Source organism: Quercus robur, chromosome 9, assembly GCF_932294415.1.
Source record: "Quercus robur chromosome 9, dhQueRobu3.1, whole genome shotgun sequence".
Classification (NCBI taxonomy): domain Eukaryota; kingdom Viridiplantae; phylum Streptophyta; class Magnoliopsida; order Fagales; family Fagaceae; genus Quercus; species Quercus robur.
In genome coordinates this window covers 19,761,001-19,773,665 of record NC_065542.1, presented here as the reverse complement: position 1 = coordinate 19,773,665, position 12,665 = coordinate 19,761,001, and positions in this window count along the sequence as shown.

Here is a 12,665-nt window from a genome sequence, read left to right as displayed (position 1 = left end):
GGACAAGATTTCAGTGGGGCTAAAATACAATTTAATCAGTCAGAAGTTCATACAAGTTCTTATATAGAAGAGTTTCATTTTTGGAGTTGCTTTATATATATATATATATATGTGTGTGTGTGTTTAATAGATTACTATTTTTTTTTTTTTTTGATTATTTAGCTTTTTCTATAATTATTTAGCTTGGTCCTTGCAATTTTTTTTTTTTTTTTTTTTACTCCACCAGTGCTTTTGAAGAACATGAAATGGCTCTGACATAGGGTGAAAATTCTATAAAAAGACGTAACATAATTTGCTCAAACTTGACTCATTTATTAAACAAAACTAGAGAGTAAAATAAGTTGATTTTAGAGATGACAATGAAGAAGATATGGGGCAGGCTTTCTCTTTCCCCTCTCTTAGTCTCTTCGTCTTTGAGGGTATGCCACATTCAAGTTATATATATATATATATATATATATATATATACATACACACAAACTAAAAGTTTATTTTGAATACATTGAATTAAAACTAATAAAACATTATAAAAAAAAAGTTCTAACATTATAAAACTTTCTCAAATCACAACAATATAACAATTAAAAAATATAAACGATTTAAATTTTAAAACATAAAATATAAGTTCAATAATACAACATAAAAAATAAAATAAAAAAGTCATAAATTTAAAGTTTGCGGGCTAAAGCCACACACACACACACACACACATATATATATATATATATATATTCCTTATTAAAAAAATCACAAAAAATAATTTTTCATGGACTAAATATAAACAAGTAGGATGTGATGAAACTTTTTAACCCCAATATAATTTTTAATAGGGTTGTTGTTGCAAATAAGTGTAGGTAAGAGGGCACGGTTTGGCGGTGCGAAGAGGGGAAAAATCTATTTTGAGGTTCTTGCTAGAGCTCTTTTGGGGGAAGTGTCCTGCTGGGATGACATACCACTTAAAGGAGCAAAACTGAGTTGGAACCACTAGGTGCATGTCATGAGGGATAGGGAGAGAGAATTCATCCACACTATAGCAGGAAAGGGTACCACGGTAGACAAACAAACAAAATAGTTTTCTTTTGTTTGGCGATGGGGGGTGGCACACAGACGGACCAGTGATGGTCGGCAGGTACACCCAGACCAGACAAAAGTGGTTAAGGGCTAAAATAGTAAAATCCGGTCACGGTAGGCACTATAAAGAGGCCTTTGCCATGTACAGGAAAGGGACAACAGACACCACGGTATTAGAAATTTAAAAACCAGGAAATAGAAATCAAGGATTAAAAAAAAGAAGTAGAAAGAAAAAAGATAAGAAATGGGAATATTAGAAAAGAGGGAAAGAAAAAGATAGAAAGTTAGAACAGTAGGCCTACACCAATAGGTGGATTCCCTCCCTCCCTTTCAAAATCTTGCTCTCTGTCAGAAACAAAGAGTGTTCTTTGTCTGGTGATGGGGGGTGGCACACAAACGAACCAGTGGTGGTCGGCAAGTACACCCAGACCAGACAAAAGTGGTTAAGGGCTAAAATAGTAAAATTTGGTCACAGCAGGCACTATAAAGAGGCCCTTACTATGTACAGGAAAGGGACAACAGGCACCATGGTATTAGAAATTTAAAAACCAGGAAATAGAAACAAGGATTAAAAAAAAGAAGTAGAAAGAAAAAAGATAAGAAATGGGAATATTAGAAAAGAGGGAAAGAAAAAGATAGAAAGTTAGAACGGCAGGCATGCACTAATAGGTGGATTCCCTCTCTCCCTCTCAAAATCTTGCTTTCTGCCATAAACAAAGAGTGTTCCTGTGTACCAACCATTCAGGTCCGCTTCCCTCAAAGTGATTAATTTTCACGGTAGGATCTCCCTGAGAGATTATTCACTTTGAGAAGAGGCATTCTTCCCTCTCTGGTTTTGGTCCTGTGGATCAGACTTTATCTGATTTATTTCCTCTCTCAATCAACTCATATACCACCCCCTTGTTTCCCTTACTTTTCTTATAGAATAATTGTTGTTAAACTGTAATTATCTTTTCTTAAGTAGGGATTATCTGTTTACCTTAATAAAAATGTCAAAGTACTTTATTTTATCTTATTATTATCATATCTGCCTGTCGCAATCCATCTAAAATAGTTTTGCCCACCGTAAGCGTGCTCCTGGCAGACGAGGCATAGTTTGCGTATAAGCCGGACCAAATTGAGTTGCAGTTGGACCAATCTCAACGGAGGCAGCCCAACCCACTTTAACCACGAAAGGCCTACTACATACGGCGATGCAGACGAAAATCTGACTCCATCTGGATGTGTTCATTATAACTGACGAATTTAAACTTCATCAATAACTATAAGCCATTTTCTAGTACAAGTCATTTTGGTCCTCTTCTTTATTCCCTCTTATGCCAGCTGGACTTGGCCAACTTGGAGAGAATATCTGTGCATCTTGGATGATATTCATAATTATAGCGAAGAACATAAATGCTTTAAGTGGGAAAAATATTGTACATCTATACCTATATATTGAAATTAAAGATTAAATGATATACTCAGAGAAGTAAGAAGGGAGTATACAAAGAAGAGTATATACCCATATAGACTTTCTTTTTGTTTATATATGTATAAGGAAAAATCCTAGAAAATCGAGCAAAGTATACATAATTTAAATACTTATTTCATAACTTTTGTTCCATTTTATCTTTAAGTTAAGCTTAACAAATTATAGCACGTATGACACGTTACTGTTGACTCTTTCCACTCTTAAATTTCCAAAAAATTGGATGGAAAGTGAGTATGGATTGTATACTTGTATGATGTATCCCAACAAATTAAGACTTTTATCCCTCAAAAATAAAATACCTTAAAAGTTCTAATTTCACTGAACTCCTAAAACTAAATCAGATATGGGTATTGGCCCAAAACAGCCACAAAACAAGCATCACACTATCCCCTAGGTTGATTGAAGGGACATGTACCTAGGTTGGCATACCGGAGCTTACCTAGTGATGGATCCTCTCTTGTAGCATAAAATGCATATGACAATTGGTGTGAGCATTAAATGAGGCTACAACAAAATAAATAATCTCCGACTAGACAAATTTTTAGGTGGGAGTGTTTTGTCAATCTTCACGTGGTATTAATATTATCTTTACCATCACATGATGTGGAGTTGATAAGTCTATGTCAGAAACTCTATTTCTTTTTATTCAACCAAAAAAAAAAAATGATCCTTTTCTGTGACCCAATGTACTTTGTTCCCAAGCAAATAGCTTGACAACTCTTGAACTACGTTCAACTTTCCTAAATTGTTTGGTTAACAAGAAATCAAATAGGTGCAACACCTCATGTTTATCCTAGAGTCATGGTGTCAAGTTAGGCCCCAAGTAATTGGGCCTACCTGGGCTAGGCCTAGCAATGCGGGGCCTATGAGGGTTTCTTCCTTACAGATCACTTCAAAAATACATGTTCCTACGTTTCTTTCTTGGTCTCACAAAGATGATAATTGGTAATAGAATGCAATGGAAATCTATCATCAATCTAACACATTTAGTAACAATCTACAAAGTGTCTTGTTATTGAAATTTTAAATGATAAGGCCTTTATTTATATTAATATATATATATATATATATATTTCTTTTTTGGCATATAAACTTAGGTTAGAACCTTAGCCTCCCCAACAAACAAGAGAAATAAAAAAAGAAAGTAAAATGGTCAGGCCTAAAGATGTATAAGTTGGCATGTGAACTTTCTTTGTTGTTGTTGTTGTTTTTTTTTTTTTTTCTTTTTTTTTTCCATATAAACTTTTCATTTATTCTAACTGCACAACTATTAAAGTGAGAGTATATACTCATATTATAGGTATTTATCACTTATATATATATTGTGTGGGGGGGGGGGGGGGGGAATAGGGGAAACAATCATCTTTTATTTTATTTTTATTATTTTTTATAATTTGGTAGTAATAACAATGGAGAAGGGAATTCAAAGAGAAATTCTCATAATTGCCATTGAGTTATAAGACCGTACCCTTTGGTCAATATTCAATTTTTATGCCAAAGGAAAAAATAATACTAATAAAATTAGATAAAATACTATTTTTATTTTTAAACTTTATAAAAAAATTGCTTTTCATCTCTAATTTTTTTTTAATATCTAAACTTTGTAAAGATTTTTTTTTTTTAAATAAATTAGAGACAAAAGAGGGAATGAAAAAAGTACATTTTTCAATAGTTTAAGGATAAAAAAATATTTTTAAAATTTAAGGGTATAAAGTGAAATATTTTCAATAATTAGGAAAGAAATACAAAATTTTTCAATAGTTTAGAAATGAAAAACAAATTTTTAATAATATTCAAAAACAAAAGTAGCATTTTACCCAATGAAATTTTCACTTCAGTAACGTAAGTAAAATTCTTATATCAGAAAACAAATTAACATGTCAGTTTATGTCAACTTTACTTGTCTTTAACGTCTTTCATTGAGTGGGGTTTTTTTTTTTTTTGGCTGAACATTGAGTGGTTACTCTTAAGCTTCATAACTAGAATATTAAATGCTTCAATAACTTTCAATATTGGCCGACTTATTCTTACTTTGCTACAAATATATATATATATATATATATATATATATATCCACCAAGAACCAGCATCGATCACAACAAGAAGCTTAAGTGCATTGTTAAAGATGGAAGTCTCTAGTGGCACCAACAGAATTATAAGGCATTCTCTATTACTAGTCATTTTGTTCGTCTTCCTTGTTCCCTCTGATGCCCGGAAATGGAATAAGGTAGACTATTGGAATGAAGTTAAGTGCATCTTAAAAAATTTGAACCCTTTCAGAGATTATACCTGTTGGGTCTGAGCATCATCATGAATGGATATACCTAAAGCTTGAAGGGTTGTTTTTATAATAAATAAATAAATATTGACATAAACCTTGAAGGTTAAATGATATATTTAGAGAAGTAAGATGGGACTATATACAAAAAGAAAAAAGATATACCCATGTAGAATTTCTCTATTTTATTATGTATGTATAAGGAAAAATTCAAGGAAATTGAGTAAAGTATAATTTAAATTAGTGCTTCTTTCATAACTCTTGTTCCATTTTATCTTTATGGTAAACTTAACAAATAATAGCACATATATATAACACGTTATTTATTTATTTTTTTTAGAGATAGTTTCAACTTAAGGCGTTTATTCATGATGATTACTTTTATTATTATATTAAGACATTAATTAATTTTGGAGAAGTTGGGGATCAAACCCCAGATCTTTTATTCTATAATAAGAAACTTTATCAGTTAAGCTAACTAACATACAACACGTTAATATTAAGGCTTCGCTTGGGAGTTCATAAAGGAAGGGAATTGAATAATAATAAGGGAATGGAAAGGAAATGAATGGAATGAAATGTATTTAAGTAAGGGAAAGGAATGGAAAAGAATGGAATGGAATGGAATTAAGTAACTTTGATTGGATGTTTTTAAAATAAAGGAATGGAAATGAATGGAATGTAAGTAATCTTATTTGGGAGTAACATGGAGGGAATGGAACGGAATCATTTTATGACAATATTACTATTAGATCCCTATTTTAAAATAAAGAGTTGAATATACGGGGGTATTTTGGGAGTTTTAGTAAAAAAATCATTAAATATAATTTCATTCCCTCCAATTCCTTCCAATTTTGGGGGGAATGAAAATTTGAGGTTTTAAGACTCCGCTTGAGAGGAGGGAATGGAATGGAATGGAAAGGAATGAAAAGAATCGTTTTAGAATATTCTTCCCTTCCCTTGTTTGGGAGTTTTAATGGAGGGAATGGAAAGTCTATTCCCTTATTTGAGAGTTTAAGTAGGAGGAATGAAATGGGTAGGAGGGAACACTCATTCCTCTTTATTCCCTTAAAACCTCAAATTTTCATTCTCCCCAAAATTGGGAGAAATTTGAGGGAATGAAATTATATTTAATAATTTTTTTACTAAAACTCCCAAAATACCCCCATATATTCAACTCTTTATTTTAAAATAGGGATCTAATAGTAATATTGTCATAAAATGATTCCGTTCCATTCCCTCCATGTTACTCCCAAATAAGATTACTTACATTCCATTCATTTTCATTCCTTTATTTTAAAAACATCCAATCAAAGTTACTTAATTCCATTACATTCCATTCTTTTTCATTCCTTTCCCTTACTTAAATACATTCTATTCCTTTCCTTTCCTTTCCATTCCCTTATTATTATTCAATTTCATTTCATTCCCTTCCTTTATGAACTCCCAAGCGAAACCTAAGTATTAACTCTTTCCACTCCTAAATTTATTAAAAAAGGAAAAGAAAAAAAAGAAAAAAAAAAAAAAAAAAAAAAAAAAAAAAAGATGGAAACTGAACATAGTCTGTAACTTGTATTCCAACAAATTACGACTTTTATTCCTCAAAAGTTCAATTTCACTAAACTCCTAAAACTAAATCAGATATGGGTATTGGCCCCAAATAGCCTACAAAACAAGCATCACACTATTCACTTTGGTCAATTGAAGGGACATGTACCTAGGTTGGCATACCCAAGCTTACCAAGTGATGGATCATCTCTTGTAGCATGACATGCATACGACCGTCGATGTGAGCACTAAATGAGGCTACGACAAAATAAATGCTATCCTATTAGAACAAAATTTTAGGTGGGGGTTCTGCCATTCTTCATGTGGTGTTACCCTTACAGTCAAGGGCGGCTCCACATTATGTTCAGGTGGGTCACACGACTATCTGACTTGGAAAAAAAAAATTAATTCATTATTATATATAAATTTAAAAAAAATAAAAAATTATGACCACCTTAAATTTTTTTGACCCAATATAATTAAACTTTGAACAAAATTTGGCAACAAATTTAATTGTAGTATTGTAGACTAAGGTTACAATTTTACTAATATTTTTTTCTTAGATGTGAAATTTGACATGTGTTTTAAGAACATGCAATTCAATAGTTAGATTTTCAAAATATGTAGCCATATTAATTTATTTAGTGAGAATTATAGCCTTAGGTTATAACTAAGTTTGTAGCTAAACATTGTTTTTAAACTTTTGTCCACTTAACAATATATTATGACTTTACAAACAAAAAGAAAAGGCCCAACAAAAATTTTATTTAACTAAAATTTTTAAAGAGATGTAGCTTGCAGTATCAATAATGAGACTATCATGCAAAATTTTCAAATTCTAAAAAAAAAAAAAAAAAAATTCTTAGAAGGAAATTATAAGACTTTTTGTATTTGCGTTTTTTTTTTTTTTTTTGTCAATATATGAAGTTATCTTTTTATTAGATTTTATATAATTTAAATTTCTTAATGACTTCCCTAGAAAAATTCCTGGAGCTGCCACTAGGGTTGTTCATGGTGCAGCGCAGTTTTTGGCCATTTTTAGCACAACACTTTGCGGTGTAATTTACCCAAAACCATAACCACATTGCACTTCATTTTTGCAGTCACATGTGCAGTGCTGTGTGGTTTAGAGTTTAACTAAAACCATAATTGCACAACACCTCATTTTTGCGGTTATATATATAGTGTGGTGTACAAGATGTGGTTTGAAGCCGTTATATTTTTCAAATTTTGGGTTTTTCCTGCTCAATCCAAAACTAATTTTTCCCTCTATTTTGGTCCAAGTTTTAAACTATTAAGCTAGTTTTTTCTTTATTTTGGGCTGACTTTCCTAATCAACACTTGTTAGGGTTATTAAACCTTTTTTTTTTTTGAAAATTAGGGTTATTAAACTATTAATAATATATTTAATATTAAAAAAATAAATATATTAATATATAGAGAGGGTGTGATGTGATTTGTGTAGTTTTCTTATTATAAAACCACAAATTGCATAGTTGCAATGCACTATTACGTACGGTGAGATACGGTTATGTCATTTTACAAGTCATTTTTGCAGTTTGTGCAATTTGGTGAACACCCTTAGTTGCTACTACTTATGGTCACATGACGGAAGTCGATGAGTCCACATTTCAGAGACTTAGGATACTTTGTTCTCAAGCAAATGGCTTGCTAACTCTCGAACTATGTTCGGCTTTCCTAAATTATTTGGTTAATAAGGAATCAACTAGATGCAGCCTCATGTTTATCCTAGAGTCGTGGACTCGTGGTGTCAATTTAGGCCCAAGTAATTGGGCCTACTTGGGCTAGGCCTAGCAATACGGGGCCCATGAGGGTTTCTTCCTTACAGAGTACTTCAAAAATACATGTTCCTATATGTGTTTCTTTCTCGGTCTCACAGAGAAGATAAAAGGTAATAGAATGCAATGGAAATCTATCCATTTAGAGCCTAGCATGTTGACGGCATTATCCAAACTAATTTCCACGACAACTACTTCAACCTCTTATGCATCTAACATATTTAGTAACAATCTACAGAGAGTCTTGTTATTCAAATTTTAAATGATTATACACCTCTTCTTCTTCTTTTTTTTAATTAAGAAATTAAGAAAGTAAAATGATCAGGCGGGCCTAAAGATGTATATACAAGTGAAGTTGGCAACTTTTATATATATAATTTTATTTTATTATCCACTCAAGTCATTTAAACTAAAGCTTTAAATCTAAATCCTTCTTTCTTTCTTTCTTTTTCCTAAAGGTTTTGTACAAGAAATTCTCCTTGAGAAAACTTTTACTGAACTGTTGATTGGCTTGTGTGAACATTTTCTTAGCACAGTTAAGTACAAATAAAGCAACCTTCTCAATCAGCCAATGGTGGACAGTGTTAGCTGGTCTCCTAGTACTTGGGGTCTATCACAATGAAAATAGCAAAACTTCTCGAGCAAAAGTCAAAATTTGTCTTATCTATTTCAGGTAAATTGATTCTCGTACTCTCATACTGATTAGTTTATTCACAAATATATTATTATGTTTTGATGAAATTATTCACAAATATATTATTATGTTTCGACTTGATTTGTTAAATAGTTATTTGTTAAATAACTAATTTAAACAAGTTTTTTCTTGAACTGAACTCATATTTTTGATAAACGACCTAGTTTATTTACCGCCCTAAATGTTGGATCGCCTTAAGCTTTGGAAGACATATTCATGAAAGAATAAAGCTCTTTGGCTAAAGCTTTGGAAGACATATTCATGAAAGATTAAAGCTCTTCACATGGAGGCTAGCATAGGAAATTAGTCCCATGAACAACATCCTTAACATGCATTGGTGGGGGTCAAAAACTGCCACCTCTACAATTCCTCAATCCTATCCTTGAAACATTGTAAATTATTAAGGGTCCATTTGGATGGAGGAGGGAAAGAGAAAGTAGAGAGGAATAGAGTAGAGTTAGTTGAAAATAGGCTAATTTTGAGTCAAATCTACTCTACTCTCCCTCCCTCCCTTCCCTCAATCCAAACGGACTATAAGAAAGCTTGGCTTAGTTGTCCTAGGCCATCGTTCCATCATAATCAACACAATAAAAATACTAAAGTTGGTATAAATTTTATTACAAAATGCATATAAGTTAATGTGATAATAAATATGATTGATCACATTGGTGTCACAACAATAATATAATATAATATAAATATTTTTCTAACAAAATTATAAGAAAGCTTGGCTTAGTTGTCCTAGGCCATCGTTCCATCATAATCAACACAATAAAAATACTAAAGTTGGTATAAATTTTATTACAAAATGCATATAAGTTAATGTGATAATAAATATGATTGATCACATTGGTGTCACAACAATAATATAATATAATATAAATATTTTTCTAACAAAATTATAAGAAAGCTTGGCTTAGTTGTCCTAGGCCATCGTTCCATCGTAATCAACACAATAAAAATACTAAAGTTGGTATAAATTTTATTACAAAATGCATATAAGTTAATGTGATAATAAATATGATTGGTCACATTGGTGTCACAACAATAATATAATATAATATAATATAAATATTTTTCTAACAAAATTATCTTATTATTTTGTGTTTTAATAATTAATTTACAATTGGTGAAATATCTGTAGTGAATTTGTAGGAATATATTAATTTGTCAGAAAAATCAATTTCAATATCTCAATAAATTTATATAGACTATAACACTTACTAAAGTAGCTCGTACATATTTATATGTATATTACTATTTAACTATCCCATCAACCCTATATAGGAAGCTATAAAATTACATAGTAAACAAAATTGAACGTACAGATCGATCCAGTTCTCCAATAGACAATAGTAAAATATATATATATATATATATATATATATATTCAGTTTATGTTAGATTTAATTAGATATGTTAGTTTATGATAGATTTAATTTTCTTTAACGTACTCGGTACTTAATTGAGCGTTTACTACCAGTCCTCATAACTTAACTTAACCTCCTCAATTTAATTTCATTTATGACTGACTTATTTATTTGTGCTATATATTTTCACTTGAACCATTGTCACTGTCACTGCCACGGCCTTGAGTTCATTCATACTCAAAAGAATTAAAAAAATCAAATGAAAAAATGGCAGCCTCTAGCCTAAGCAAAAAATTTATATTTATCAGCTATTTTCTAATATTTCTTGTTTTGGCCCTTTTCTTTGTTCCCACAAATGCCTACGGGATGAGTCTAATTGCCCGTTTGGATTGAGGGAGAGAGAGAGGGAGTAGAGTAGAGTAGAGTAGATTTAGCACAAAATTAGCTTATTTTTAGCTAACTCTACTCTACTTCCCTCTACTCCCCCTCCTTCCCCCCTCCATCCAAACAGGTCATAAAGGGCCTAGATGCAGGGTTAGTCATTGATGGCGCGAAGGTGTTTGTGGAAACCTTGAAAATGGCCTTGGATAGGTTTCTTCCAAAGGACAAAAAAGAGTAGTTTGTTTTGGAGTCTAGAGAGAATTAAAAAGTACGATGGAATGGCCAGAGGATCAAATAAGAAAAGAGCATATAAACTCTCTCAATTTGGCTAATCAGGTGCTCATAAAGATAAATTATCTTTATGACATTTATTTTTTTCATAAGGTTTATCGTGAAATTACAACTTAATTACATCATTAATTGTTCTTTTTTTCTTTCTTTATGAACCTGGATATAATTTATATTCATGTGGAAAGTGAAGTGGCTGAATTTGAGGTTTTCGTTCCTTTTTAATCTTTTTATTTTTATTTCACGCTTGAGTTATTAATTTCTAAAAAATAGATTTTTCTATCTCTATCATATATATTTGTCTTATTATTTTTTTTTTTTTTGAGAAGAGAGGGGAGACACATTGAACCCACAACATGTATTATAGAAATAATCACGAAACGATGCATTGATATTATCCAATATCAAAAATATTTTGTCCTCTAACCAAATAGAAAATGGCCTAATATCATTTATTATTATTATTTTTTTAAATTTGACAATACAATGGAGGAGAGGGGATTTGAACCCTAGTTCTCATAATAAAAGAGAAAAAATTATATCATTATACAATTGAGTTACAAGACTTTTGGTAATATTTCTTGTTTAATTAACTATATGTATAATCATCCAAATAAAAATTAATTATTTCTCAAAAATATCATTTAATTATATCATAACATATTCTTTACGAATCCTTAGAACCTATAGAGAAATGTTATGTGCATAACATTTTCACAACACTTTCATAATAAATCATAGGTGGTAGGTTGTTATTAGTTATTATGAGTGTGCAAAACAATAATTTAAGTTTTGGATTCAAATTAGAACCAATAACAACTCATCACCTATGATTTGTTGTTAAAATGTTATGGACATAACACTTTTCTAACTTATAACGATCTAAATATCATATTTGTCACCATCACTTGTTACTATGATAATCTTTTAAATGATCAACTAAATAAAAAATTTATATTGTTAGCATAACATAATGATTTCTCAAATGAAGTATTTAATATAAGAGGATTTTACATATAAATTATTTTATAAGTACATTATTTTACATATCATTTGGAAAATCACTTGAATAATATAGGAATATTTACAATATTCTTCACATACCTTTGTTTTCCATTTGGAATATAATGTGAATATTAGAAGAATTTAAAATGTTTCTTCACTAATTTAATCTAGGTTGAACCGTTTAAAGAATAACCATTAAAAGGAGAGGTTTAAGTTTTTTGAAGTTAGATTAGTGTTTGACCTAGGTCGAATCATGAGAATGTAAAAATAATTTAATAATAAAATAAAATGCAAAATAGAACAAATTTATAAAAATGAGCAATCTTGATTTAAAATGTTTTTTAAAAAATCAAATATATTTTCATAAATTTTATATAAGAAAATTGAAATTAATAAAACATAAAAAAGACAGTAAATTACAATTATCTTTCAAGTGTATTAGTTATAATGAGAAATGCTAAATATCTTTCAAGAATAAAATATAATGATAAATGTTAATATATTATTATTAATATAAAGTAATATGAACATTGTTATTTTATGGGATATGGTGTTATTCAATATTAATAGATATTCTTAAAATGAATTTCAATACAATAATTTTCCATCAATGATCAACAAAAGCATGTAGTCCAGTTGTTATGAAGTAGGACTTGTCAATGAACATCTTGAATGGAGGTTCCAGTCTTTCTAGCCGAGAAGCCTATACCTTTTTTATCAAACCAAAAAAAAAAAAATCTTTTGACTCTCTTATAGG